General features: G+C 46.3%; 1 long non-coding RNA gene across 1 annotated transcript; it reads left to right on the forward strand.

Moving 5' to 3' along the window:
* Window positions 1-4578: 4578 nt before the first annotated feature.
* Window positions 4579-13008, forward strand: LOC140003033 (uncharacterized). Its single transcript, XR_011810963.1, has 5 exons — window positions 4579-4950; window positions 5167-7375; window positions 7510-7562; window positions 7959-8052; window positions 10112-13008. It is a non-coding gene; the product is annotated as an uncharacterized lncRNA (long non-coding RNA).
* Window positions 13009-13686: the final 678 nt, after the last annotated feature.

Consider the following 13686-nt stretch of genomic DNA (forward strand, 5'->3'; position numbering starts at 1 on the left):
AAAAAAAACAAAAACAAAAAAAAAAAACAAAACAAACAAACAAAGAAAGAAAATAATAAAAAACTGCTGCTGCTGCTCCTGCTTTCTTTCTACTTCCTTGTGCTTTGCCCCTCCCCTTTTCCAGGTGATTGGGTTTGGGTGCTGGGCGGGGCTGAATGCTATATGAGCCCCAGGCATGCTATCAGAGAGCTCCTTCTGCCTGGGCTGCTCCTTGGGGTAAGTGCTTTGTTTTTCCTTTAGTCAGTTGCAGGGTTCTCTAGGCAGGCTGGAGTTTATAGATTTCTAGAATTTTTAAGTGCTTGGAATTCACTTAGGAGAGGGATGTTTAATAGAGGTTTCTGGCTCACTGTTTTTTGGGATGGTGGGATACTCTTCTGTTTTTGAGCTGTATTTTAATCTCTAAATGTATAAACCAGCAGTAGGTAAACATTAGGAGGAACCGGTCAAAGGTAACAGCGCTTTCTGGAACCGTCAAGTTCTTGTTCGGCAACGTAGTGACTGGTTTGATCTACTTCACAGATGGAGAGGCAAGTGGACTGCTCTCTTTGAAATAATAAAATTGAAAACATAAAGTTTGTCAAAGATGGCAGTGCATGTTTGCAGTCTGTTTATTGCTTTTGCCAGTGGTAGATAACATTTATAAGGAATCGGTGAAAGGAAAGAGCGCCTTCTGGAACTGTGAAGCTCTGTGTTGGCAACTCGGTGACTGGCTGGACCTACTGTCCATCTCCAGAGGGAAGCGGACTGCTATTTTGAAATTAAAAAATACTAATAAAAATAAAAAAAATATGGTGCTGCTCTATGACGCCCGGAGGACTGCCACTCTGCATGGCAGTTAAAAAGAATGTGGTTTGGAGATGGAGAGCCACAGAGATGAAGCAGCTGGGAAGAGAGACACAAGTATTGCAGTAGGTAGGCTGTGGTTATGAGGTGCCTCAGGATGTGCTTTTTTTCTTGTTTCCGCCCTTCCCTCGTGCAGCCTTGGAGAGATGAAGTCCCCATGGTGTGGAGTGGTGCAAAAAGGTAAGAGGGTTGTCGGCCCGGTCAGTTTCCTTCACCAATGCTAAGGCAAGTCTTTGAAGAGAAACAGCCTGGTTGCTTGTGCTGCCCCCTGTTGAACTAAGCCAGACCAAAAACAGGGCTGCTGTTCCTCCTGCTCTCTTTGCCTCTTCTCATCTTGCAGAGGAATGGTCCAGCAATTCGGGTTAATAGGGGACAAGAGAACAAAGGGGTTTCAGAATAACTGCTAACTGTTATGACTATTGCATGGGGCACTATGCAAGTCTCTGACATCCAGCCAAGATGGACAAAGGAGAAGGACAAGGGAAAAGCCTGGGAGGAAGACTATGAGCCTTCAGTACGAGAGACCCGCAGAGGGACCACCAGAGACTGATAACACATGCGCCAGTGGGCGGGTTGGGATTCCAGGAACTAGTTATAATAACCCTGCCTTTTCTAGAAGTAGTAATGAATATGTATTAGCCCAGGAGCATAAAAACCAGCCGCCTGCTGTGACTTGTGTGCGTCTCGGTGGAGCAGAGACTCCCGGCGCACCCAGTGCTGTTTGCTTACCTCTATTCATTTAATAAATTGTAAACTTTGATTGTAATCCTATTTGGGACTTAGTCATTTATTACAACAGACAACCTTGTAAAATGCAGACAACCAGAATCCTTACAACAATTAAGTGGAAATCACGGTGTAAGAAACATTACCACCTCAAAGAGTAAAAGCCTCAAAAGAAATGTGACTTGTAACAGGCCAGCAGCTGTGTGTTTTCGGTGAAGCACCAGGTAGAGTATAAACCTGGATTGCACAGTTAATGGGGAAACGGGAGGGTCCTGGTCCTTGGGAGGGAAAAAAAAAAGTATATAAACTGTGTATGGAATCGGTAGGTGCCCTCCTGCTTGCGGGACACCCGCCATTGTAATCTCAAATACAAATGCTACTGTACTGAGATCCTCTCCTGAGCCTATGTTATTTCCCAAAGATTGATTCGCGGTTTTAAGGCTTCAGGGATAGGGCCCTAGGGTTGGGTTTCAGGGTAAGCGTTCTCAGGGTTTATGTTTAGGATTTTAAGGTTTTTAGTTTTAGGGTTGGAGTTTTAACGGTTAGGATTTTAGGGATTTGAGGGTTAGGGTTTTAAGGGTTTCAGGGTTAGCGTGTCAGGGTTTTGGAGTTTTTTGGGTTGTAGTGTTGATAGTTTTTTTAGGGTTAGGTTCTTAGGGTTTTATTTTTGGTCAGTTATTTACGGTTAGGGTTTTAAGATCTTCTTATTATTTTTTTTTTTCAGGTTAGGTTCTCCTGGGTTAGGGTTTTGAGCATCTTAATATTTTGGGTTGGGTTTGGGATTTGAGCGTCTTAATTTTGTGGGCTTGGGCGCTGTGAGCGTCTTAAGTGTTTGGGTTAGGGCTTTTAGGCATAGGTCTTCAGGGGTTTAGTTTGGGTCAGGTCTGTAGGGGTTTCGAGGATTTTTAGGGTTAGGGCTTGCGGCTTTTTTGTGTAAGGGCGGTAAGGGCTAGGGTTCCAGGGAGTGCTGTTAAATGCAGTTCTCGACAACTCGGCCTCTGATTGGCCGTGCCGGCTGTGCAGGGAATGCTGGTAGGTGTAGTTTTCCGTCACAAGGCTTCCGGTAGGCCGCGTTGATTGCCCAGAGCATGCCGGGAAATGTAGTTCTGGGACTCCGAACTTCCGGGAGGCCATGTTGAGCGCCCAGAGCATACCGGGAAATGCAGTTCTCGGGGACTAGGGCTGGAGCTAGGGTTAGAGTTTAGGGTGAGGGTTGGGGTTAGGGTTAGGGGTTAGGGCTAGTGAATGCTGGTTCTCTGTGTTTGCAGATGACGGTGAGCGTGTTTAAACTAATTCCAGTTGAAGAAGTTTCAGTTACTTGCTTGGTGACGTTATCAGTTCAACGTTAAAAGCTGCAGCAAAAGCAAAAGGGGATTTTTGCTTCTAGAAACACCCCAGTTCTCCTGTCTGCACTCTGCATGCTGTTGAGCTAAGCCTTATAAATAAGTAAATAAACCAGAGCTGCTGCTGCTCCTCTTTTTGCTTTTTTGTGCTTTCCCCGCATGCGACCTCTGCCGCCCCCTGCTGGTGGAAAACGTGTACTGCAGGCGGCCGGGGGCGCGCATGCGCGGTGACGCCCGCGGGCGCCCTCTGCCGCCCCCTGCTGGTGGAAAACAAGTACTGCAGGCGGCCGGGGGCCGCGCATGCGCGTTGCTTATTACGTCTTTTTTTTTTTTTTGATGTGTAATTTCCTACGCTCCTAGATTTTTCTTCATATGTAAATGAAAGGTTCGTGCTAATTCCCGTTGAAAATATTTCATTTACTTTCTTGGTTGTATTGTCCTTTCTATGTTCAAAGCTGAGTCAAAAATACGGTAAATTTTGCTTCTAGAAACACCGCAGTTCTTTTGTCTGCACTCCGCATGCTGTAAACTAGGGATAGGTGACAAATTAATAAAAAAATAAATAAAAGAACACAGCTGCTGCTCCTGCTCTCTTTCTTGTTTTTTGCCCCCTCCTCTTTCCCAGGTGATTGGGTTTGGGTGCTGGGCGGGGCCAAATGTTATACGAGCCCTAGGCATTCTATCAGAGAGCTCCTCCTGCGTGGGCTGCTCTTTGGGGTCGGTGCTTTGTTTATTCTTCTGTTAGCTACATGCAGGGTTCTTTTCGTGGGTCAGAGTCTTGTACGATATTTTAGAGGAAACCAATCTAGTAGTACGTGCATTTATTGCAAGAAGCTCTTTGGAGGTGATTAATTGTTATAGCACTTTTATGGATAGGATGTCAATGTTACTTTGTGTGTTTGCTTTGTTGTTCTATGTCCCTCATGATTTTTGCAGGGTTATAGGGCAGATGCCACCAGGTCTACCCCTTTTGTTGTTTTTGTTTTGTTTGATTTATTTTTCTTATTTTCTTTTTCGGAAGGGGGTTTGGGATTTGAGCGTCCTATTTTTTTGGGTTTGGGATTTGAGCATCTTAATTTTGTGGGTGTGGGATTTGAGCGTCTTAAGTGTTTGGGTTAGGGCTTTTAGGCATAGGTCTTCAGGGGTTTAGTGTGGTGGATAGTTTCGGTTAGGTCTGTAGGGGTTTCGAGGATTTCTAGGGTTAGGGCTTGCGGCTTCTTTGTGTAAGGGCGGTAAGGGCTAGGGTTCCAGGGAGTGCTGTTAAATGCAGTTCTCGACAACTCGGCCTCTGATTGGCCGTGCCGGCTGTGCAGGGAATGCTGGTAGGTGTAGTTTTCCGTCACAAGGCTTCCGGTAGGCCGCGTTGATTGCCCAGAGCATGCCGGGAAATGTAGTTCTGGGACTCCGGACGTCCGGGAGGCCATGTTGAGCGCCCAGAGCATACCGGGAAATGTAGTTCTGGGACTCCGAACTTCCGGGAGGCCATGTTGAGCGCCCAGAGCATACCGGGAAATGTAGTTCTGGGACTCCGGACTTCCGGGAGGCCATGTTGGGTGCCCAGAGCATACCGGGAAATGCAGTTCTCGGGGACGAGGGCTGGGGCTAGGGTTAGAGTTTAGGGTGAGGGTTGGGGTTAGGGTTAGGGGTTAGGGTTAGGGCTAGTGAATGCTGGTTCTCTGTGTTTGCAGATGACGGTGAGCGTGTTTAAACTAATTCCAGTTGAAGAAGTTTCAGTTACTTGCTTGGTGACGTTATCCGTTCAACATTAAAAGCTGCAGCAAAAGCAAAAGGGGAGTTTTGCTTCTAGAAACACCACAGGTCTCTTGTCTGCTCTCGGAATGTTTTTGAGATAAACCAGATCTTAAAAAAAAAGGAAAAAAAAAAACCACAGCTGCTTCTTTTGCTCTCTTCCTACTTCCTTGTGCTTTGCCCCTCCCCTTTCCCGGGTGATTGGGTTTGGGTGCTGGGCGGGGCTGAATGCTATATGAGCCCCAGGCATGCTAGCAGAGAGCTCCTTCTGCTTGGGCTGCTCTTTGGGGTAAGTGCTTTGGTTTTCCTTCAGTCAGTTGCAGGGTTCTCTAGGCAGACTGGAGCCTATGGATTTCTGGATTTTAAGTGCTTGGAATTCACTCAGTAGCGGGATGTTTAGTAGGGGCTGCTGGCTCACTGTTTTTTTGGGATGGTGGGATACTCTTCTGTTTTTGAGCTATATTTTAATCTCTAGATGTATAAACCCACTTGTGTAACTCTCCAGAGGACTAAAACCAGCTTGATTGAATGCTACATATGGCTTGGCAGCGTAGATGCAGCATTACCAAGAGACTGAGCAGAGTTGTATCAGAGTCACCTCTTTCATCTGCAAAGGGTAAGTTTGATTACCCCTGCCGAGGCTTGTGTGTGTGCATGTCTTTTTGGCATTTGTGGAGCTCGGTTGTTTTTCTTTGTGTGTGTGCATGTTCTTTTTTTTTTTTTTTTGAGGGTCAAACAGTGTGTTTGCTGAGTGTGGTTAGAATGAGGAGGTGGGGAGCTGCTCAGGACTGGAAGGTTTGGTTTCTAGGAGTATGCGGCATCCTTCCTGTGCGACGTGACTAATTGTTGGGCTGGAACGTTCCAGCTTTCGTGTGTCTTAAGCAATGTAGCTTGTGTAGTGTGTGTTGTGTGGCCTGGGCAGAGTTTGCTGTGGTGCAGTGGGCGAAGAATCTGAGTTAGAGCTGGTGAGCAGCTGAAGTACCAGAGCTGGGAAGAGAGAGGTCTTGGAGCAGGTACGCTGTGGCTGTGAGGTGCCTCAGAGTGTGCTTTTCTGTCTTTTGTTTTGTTTTGTTTTGTTGTTTTTTTGCAGGTGCTTTGTGCGGTCGTGGACAGGAAAGGGAAATCCTCGTGTCGCGGAGCAGTGAGGGAGGGTGAGTGTTGTCAGCCTGGTCATCCCTTACCTGAAGCGAAGGGAAGACACTCAGGTGTTTCCCTCAGAGGGTCCGAGGTGAGTCTGTCTGGGATAGAGGAGCAGCGTGGCAGGTGGGCGCTTGCAAGCACAGTGGTTCTTTTGTCCTTTTGTGTTCCCCGGTGGTGTGGATGATGCTGGCCGCTCCTTTCAAGCTTGGACCTAATTTGCAGGTCCAGAGGCAAGTGGAGTGCTGTTTTGAAAGGATAAAAGTAAAGCTGGGGTCGCTTATGTTGTTGAGGGATGGGTGCTACTGCTGGCAGCTGAATGTTTATCTTCTGCCTGTGTTTTTCTTTTGTTCAGGCTGAAATGCAGTGTGCAGTGCAGGATGTGTCAACCAGCTGCCTCTGCAGTGACTCTGGTGCGTGATGAGCAGAGGTAGCTGTTAATTTTGGGGGTGTGGTTGTCACTGAAGTTATTTTCCTACATCCAATAGCGTAAAATTCCAGTTTGCCTTTTAGAGGCGCTATAAGTGGGTAAAGAGAAGAGATGGAAGCATGTGCCACGTGGGGCAGGCAAGCGGCTGAGGTACAGGAGGGGATGAGAGTATGTGATTTTTTCCTGGGGGTGGAATGGAATTGATTGTTTTGGTGTATAGTCTGTTTTGCTCCTAGATCTTTCATTCATTGTAAATAAAAGTTTGAGCCAGTTCCAGTTAGGAATGTTCTAGTTACGACCCAGCAAGTATTGTCCTTTTAATGTTAAAAAAAAGTGCGGCAAAAGCATGGGTGCAGATCTGTTTCAGGTCTTGTGCATCATATTCGGTTGGAGATCGCGTCTGTTTCCATCCTCACTCTTGCAGAAGTCATCTGGGCCGCATCAGGAGCTCTTGCTTGGGAATTGATTTCCTAAGTGTCTTCTTAGGGGGTTTTCAGTCCCCATCCTTCTGGTCTCTTGTCTTGAAGGCAGGCTTTTTAGGCCTCCGTCATCCCAGTTCTGGCAGTTGCTTCCAGTTGCATGTTGTGACATTTGAGTCTCTCCTGGGGTCTGGTGCAGAGCACCTGTTCTGACGTGCTGTTGCTGTAGGGCTTTCTTTTTGGGGGTCACTTTTTCTTGTGCCTTGTGTTGTGTGTTTTGTTTGTAGTGTTTGTGGCGTGCCTGTGTGTGTGTACGTGTTTGGTCTGGAGCTGTCCTGCCTGGCAGTTAGTGATGACAGGTAACGTGGCAGTGCATGGGTGTACTAATACATTGTCTGGACTGTTTTGGTAAAGATATCCAGTCTGCCTCTGGGCACGTACTGAAGGGCAGCTGGCACAGTCATCTCTGTGGTGTTTGGCAGACTGGAGGGGGGAGAGTTGAGCTGCTTGCGAGCAACTGCTCGCATAGCACTTGAACGGTGTGCTTGAGGAGGTCTGTCGAATCTTGAAAGCTTACAGATATGGGGTTTTGAATTTTTTATTTTTATTTCTTTCCTGTCCCCAGTAGAGCGTAAACCTTTGGAGGAACCTGTCACAGGAAAGAGCTCCTTCTGGAACTGTTCAGCACTCGGGAGGCAACTGGGTGACTGGCTTGATCTACTTCTGAGGTGCTGAGGCAAGGAGGCTGCTGTTTTGAAACGATAGTATTGTAAATGGGGTCCCTTTTGTGTTGTTGAGGGATGGGTGCTAATGCTGGCAGCTGAATGATTGATTCTCTTGTGCCTGTTTTCATTTGTTAAAGCTGAAACACAGTGTACGACACGGGACTTGACGACCAGAGCTGCTTTTGGCAAGGTGAGTGATGAACAGATATAGAAGGTAATTTAGGGGTGCAGTTGTCACTGCAGTTACTGAACTACACAAAGTACAGTAAAAATCCTGTTTATATTTCAGGGGTGTTGTAGCTGGCCTAAGAGAGCAGATGGAAGCATCTGCCTCGAGGGGAGGGGAGGGCAGGGCACGGAGGTAAGGCAGCAGATGAGAGTAACTGTCCCAGCTGTGCTGTGGCTTTGGATGCTGCTTCAGCCTATGCTTTTCTTTTTGTTTCACATTTGTCTCATACAGGCTGAGTGGGGCCAAGCTGCACTCTGAAGAGCAGCACGAGAAGGGCGGGCTGGTTGTGAGCTGGATCGGAGCAGAACTGCCAAGTAGCACGAGGTGAGTGCGAAGGGTATCCATCTTGCTTTACAGGTGCCATGGCAGGCTCTCTAGAGAAGTGGTTGAGGATTGGAGAAGAGGTTGCAGATGATCAAGGAGCGACACGTGCAGGGATGGCTTGAAAAGGGTATGGCTGCTTTCTCTTCTGTTTATCAGGTGTCCCAGGCAATGTGGGCTGTGGTGTTAGTCTTTAGAATCGGAACAAAGCAGGTGCTGAAATGCTGCGTCTGTTTGTTTTTTTGTGTTGGGGTTGCACCTTGGTGAGTGTAGGGATGGGTTTTAAGTGGGTGCAGCGGAGGGCCTGGCCCCAGTGTCCTGTAGTGTGTTTTGACCCATCAGCATAGCCTTTTGGTTCTCAGGTAGTGTCGCGTTAAAGGGGTGTAGCTGATTAACCGTTACGGGCCCGGTTGGATTCAGAGTACTGAACCAGTCGGACATTCACCAAAACTGGGGGTCCGTTCGGACATTCACCAAAAACGTAATAACCGCCTGGGGGTCCGCTCAGACATTCACCAAAAACGTATTAACCACCTGGGGGTCCGTTCAGACATTCACCAACAATGCATTAACCTTCTGGGGGTCTGGTTAGATTCAGAACACTGAACTATCACGGATAACCACCCTCACCCTAGTTGCATTAATGAGAGCTATCACAATGCAATCAAGTATGGTTTATTACAGCAACAGGTAATCAGGTTCTTTTGGATTGCCGGTGATAGTGACTATCTGCAAAAGCAAGCTAGTATGCATGAAATACACAGGTGTTATAGGTGTTACAGGTGTTACAGGTGCGCAGCCTAGAAATAAACGCGTTAAAAGGATCAAAGACTCTATGGAGATTTATAAGCAAATATTCAGATCTCACCCAAAGGCGTCCCAATGGGGGGGCAAGAGAGGCTCAGCCCGTCGACTGATCCCAGGAGTCAGGAGGTCCTAAGGATGTTGTATGTCCTCGGGATGGTATCTCCCCTGACGATGGTATCTTCCCTAACATCCCCTCTCTCTTGGGCCAATTTATATTATTTTCTATCTTTTAGGTGGAGCTTGAGTGGCTCTAGTCAAGCATATCTTAGTTATGATTGGTGTAAAGTTTTCCCGTCTCCGTTTAAAGTAATAGGCTCCGAGAAATTCAGAGCGCATGCTCAGTGAGGGGTGGTCGCACCTTGGAGGCGGGTAGCTTTTGGGATGGAGGTGTGTTTTGGTATTATAATGATATTATAATGAGCAAAAAGTACACTAGGGTACAGCATTTGTCAAAACATGACAGGTCTTTGGCTTAGGGTGGCAAAAAGTGCAGCTTTGTGCACAAGAACAATCGAGGCCCCACCTGATTACAGAGCCTAGCCGTGGTGTCTCCACTCCACTCTACGCTCCGTGGTGTTCCTTAGAGCTAGCACACCAAGTTTCCCCAGCGCGATAGCATCTAAGGTTGGGAGCCTAGGGAATGCTCAGATAATGCAGTTATGCCCTACCCTGAAAGCCTCTTCAATGCTGTACCTTTTCCTTAAAAGTATGAATGTTAGTTTTATTTTCCTAGTTACTTCAGGCATTTACACCACAGGTAGCTTACTGAAGTAAGTGATTTTGCCTGCAAGTGGAATGGATTTTTTTTTTTTTTTTTTTTGGTGTGCAATCAGTTCTGTGTTGCCTTCAGGGGGCAGTGGCGACCTGGTTCAGGAACGGCACGGCGACCAACCCTAGGCCGCTCGGTCCATCGGCTCACAGACACCAATGTGGTGGATGGCAAATGGCATTTATTGTCGAGTCACATGGGCTTATATACCCGAGGCCCATAGCGTCACTTCCGCTTGCTTACATCACAGACCACACACTGCTGTCCGTCAAGGGAGGGGCTCCACCTTTCCGTACATTGCGACATCTTCCGGCCACCAGACCCTAACTACCCACAGTTCTGCTCCTAGATTTTTCTTTTTATGTAAATAAAAGATCGAGCTAATTCCAGATGGAAAAAAAAATCAGTTACTTTCTTGGTCAGTTTGTCCTTTTAATATTCAAAGCTGCAGCAAAAGCATGGGGATTTTTGTTTCTAGAAACACCCTAGCTCTCCTGTCTGCACTCTGCATGCTGTTGAGCTAAGCCATATAAATGAATAAAGAAACCACAGCTACTGCTCCTTTCTGATTTTTTTTTTTTTTTTTTGTGCTTTCCCCCTTGCACTTTCCCAGGTGATTGGCTTCAGGTTCCAGGTGGGACCTAGTGGTAACTGAGTTGCAGGTATTCCATGACAGAGCTCATTCTGCCTGGGCTGCTTTTTGGGGTAAGCGCTTTGTTTTTCCTTCAGTCAGTTGCAGGGTTCTTTAGGTGGGTCAGAGTCTATGGACTGATGCGTTTTCCAGTAGAAACCGGTACGCATATCTTTTTGAGTTGGTAACTGGTAGGATCTGTCACTGTAAAGCAATCTAGTAGTAGGTGCCTGTATTGCACGCAGCTCTTCCTCAGGTGAGTAGTTGTTATGGCAGTTTTACGGATGGTATGGTGATGTTACTTTGTGTGTTTGCTTTGTGGTTCTGGGTCCCTTCTGATTTTTGCCGAATTACGGGGCTTTCTGTGAGTCTTTGCCTGTATGTCAAATATTATCAAAGTTACAACCTTGCTGTTAAAGTGATGGAGCAGGGTTTAGTTGAAATGTATCATGGAAGCTCCCTGTGTGAGCATGTGTCTGAAAATGGCAGCAGTGGGCACGTAAGGGGTAGTCTGTTTCAAGTTTAGGGACAGTTTGTTATATTTCTGGAGCTTTTGCCTGTGTGTTTTCTGTCTGTCGAGTCTTTAGACCATAAAGCCTTCTAGGCTTTATGTCCTTGAATTTACGTATTAGAAGTACGTTTATGAGGGGTTGCCAGGTACGTTGTTTTTGGGAAACCGTGGGGTATGGTTCCTTGAGTGCATAAGTGCAGTAGTGCCAAGAGAGTGAGCAGGGCCACCTTCTTCATCTCTGCAGAATAAGTCTGTTCGGGCACACTTCTCAGGTAAATGTAGTGAGCAGATGAGGTAAAGGAGCTGGGAACAGAGAGGTATTGCACCGTAGCATGTTGCATCAGTAGTAGTCAGCGTTGCGGAGGAGGTGGGTGTCAGGGCTGGCGTGCTAGTGAATGCTGGTTCTCTGTTTTTGCAAGTGATGATGAACCTGTTTGACGTAATTCCATTTGAAAAAGTTCCAGTTACTGGCCTGGTCGTGTCGTCCTTTCAATGTTAAAAGCTGCAGCAAAAGCATGGGGATTGTTGCTTCTAGAAACACCACAGGTCACCTGTCTGCTCTCTGCATGTTTTTCAAGTAAAGCAGATCTTAAAAAAAACAAAAACAAAAAAAAAAAAACAAAACAAACAAACAAAGAAAGAAAATAATAAAAAACTGCTGCTGCTGCTCCTGCTTTCTTTCTACTTCCTTGTGCTTTGCCCCTCCCCTTTTCCAGGTGATTGGGTTTGGGTGCTGGGCGGGGCTGAATGCTATATGAGCCCCAGGCATGCTATCAGAGAGCTCCTTCTGCCTGGGCTGCTCCTTGGGGTAAGTGCTTTGTTTTTCCTTTAGTCAGTTGCAGGGTTCTCTAGGCAGGCTGGAGTTTATAGATTTCTAGAATTTTTAAGTGCTTGGAATTCACTTAGGAGAGGGATGTTTAATAGAGGTTTCTGGCTCACTGTTTTTTGGGATGGTGGGATACTCTTCTGTTTTTGAGCTATATTTTAATCTCTAAATGTATAAACCAGCAGTAGGTAAACATTAGGAGGAACCGGTCAAAGGTAACAGCGCTTTCTGGAACCGTCAAGTTCTTGTTCGGCAACGTAGTGACTGGTTTGATCTACTTCACAGATGGAGAGGCAAGTGGACTGCTCTCTTTGAAATAATAAAATTGAAAACATAAAGTTTGTCAAAGATGGCAGTGCATGTTTGCAGTCTGTTTATTGCTTTTGCCAGTGGTAGATAACATTTATAAGGAATCGGTGAAAGGAAAGAGCGCCTTCTGGAACTGTGAAGCTCTGTGTTGGCAACTCGGTGACTGGCTGGACCTACTGTCCATCTCCAGAGGGAAGCGGACTGCTATTTTGAAATTAAAAAATACTAATAAAAAAAAAAAATATGGTGCTGCTCTATGGCGCCCGGAGGACTGCCACTCTGCATGGCAGTTAAAAAGAATGTGGTTTGGAGATGGAGAGCCACAGAGATGAAGCAGCTGGGAAGAGAGACACAAGTATTGCAGTAGGTAGGCTGTGGTTATGAGGTGCCTCAGGATGTGCTTTTTTTCTTGTTTCCGCCCTTCCCTCGTGCAGCCTTGGAGAGATGAAGTCCCCATGGTGTGGAGTGGTGCAAAAAGGTAAGAGGGTTGTCGGCCCGGTCAGTTTCCTTCACCAATGCTAAGGCAAGTCTTTGAAGAGAAACAGCCTGGTTGCTTGTGCTGCCCCCTGTTGAACTAAGCCAGACCAAAAACAGGGCTGCTGTTCCTCCTGCTCTCTTTGCCTCTTCTCATCTTGCAGAGGAATGGTCCAGCAATTCGGGTTAATAGGGGACAAGAGAACAAAGGGGTTTCAGAATAACTGCTAACTGTTATGACTATTGCATGGGGCACTATGCAAGTCTCTGACATCCAGCCAAGATGGACAAAGGAGAAGGACAAGGGAAAAGCCTGGGAGGAAGACTATGAGTCTTCAGTACGAGAGACCCGCAGAGGGACCACCAGAGACTGATAACACATGCGCCAGTGGGCGGGTTCGGATTCCAGGAACTAGTTATAATAACCCTGCCTTTTCTAGAAGTAGTAATGAATATGTATTAGCCCAGGAGCATAAAAACCAGCCGCCTGCTGTGACTTGTGTGCATCTCGGTGGAGCAGAGACTCCCGGCGCACCCAGTGCTGTTTGCTTACCTCTATTCATTTAATAAATTGTAAACTTTGATTGTAATCCTATTTGGGACTTAGTCATTTATTACAACAGACAACCTTGTAAAATGCAGACAACCAGAATCCTTACAACAATTAAGTGGAAATCACGGTGTAAGAAACATTACCACCTCAAAGAGTAAAAGCCTCAAAAGAAATGTGACTTGTAACAGGCCAGCAGCTGTGTGTTTTTGGTGAAGCACCAGGTAGAGTATAAACCTGGATTGCACAGTTAATGGGGAAACAGGAGGGTCCTGGTCCTTGGGAGGGAAAAAAAAAAGTATATAAACTGTGTATGGAATCGGTAGGTGCCCTCCTGCTTGCGGGACAACCGCCATTGTAATCTCAAATACAAATGCTACTGTACTGAGATCCTCTCCTGAGCCTATGTTATTTCCCAAAGATTGATTTGCGGTTTTAAGGCTTCAGGGATAGGGCCCTAGGGTTGGGTTTCAGGGTAAGCGTTCTCAGGGTTTATGTTTAGGATTTTAAGGTTTTTAGTTTTAGGGTTGGAGTTTTAACGGTTAGGATTTTAGGGATTTGAGGGTTAGGGTTTTAAGGGTTTCAGGGTTAGCGTGTCAGGGTTTTGGAGTTTTTTGGGTTGTAGTGTTGATAGTTTTTTTAGGGTTAGGTTCTTAGGGTTTTATTTTTGGTCAGTTATTTACGGTTAGGGTTTTAAGATCTTCTTATTATTTTTTTTTTTCAGGTTAGGTTCTCCTGGGTTAGGGTTTTGAGCATCTTAATATTTTGGGTTGGGTTTGGGATTTGAGCGTCTTAATTTTGTGGGCTTGGGCGCTGTGAGCGTCTTAAGTGTTTGGGTTAGGGCTTTTAGGCATAGGTCTTCAGGGGTTTAGTTTGGGTTAGGTCTG

The sequence above is a fragment of the Anas platyrhynchos genome, chromosome 8, assembly GCF_047663525.1.
Source record: "Anas platyrhynchos isolate ZD024472 breed Pekin duck chromosome 8, IASCAAS_PekinDuck_T2T, whole genome shotgun sequence".
Classification (NCBI taxonomy): Eukaryota; Metazoa; Chordata; class Aves; order Anseriformes; family Anatidae; genus Anas; species Anas platyrhynchos.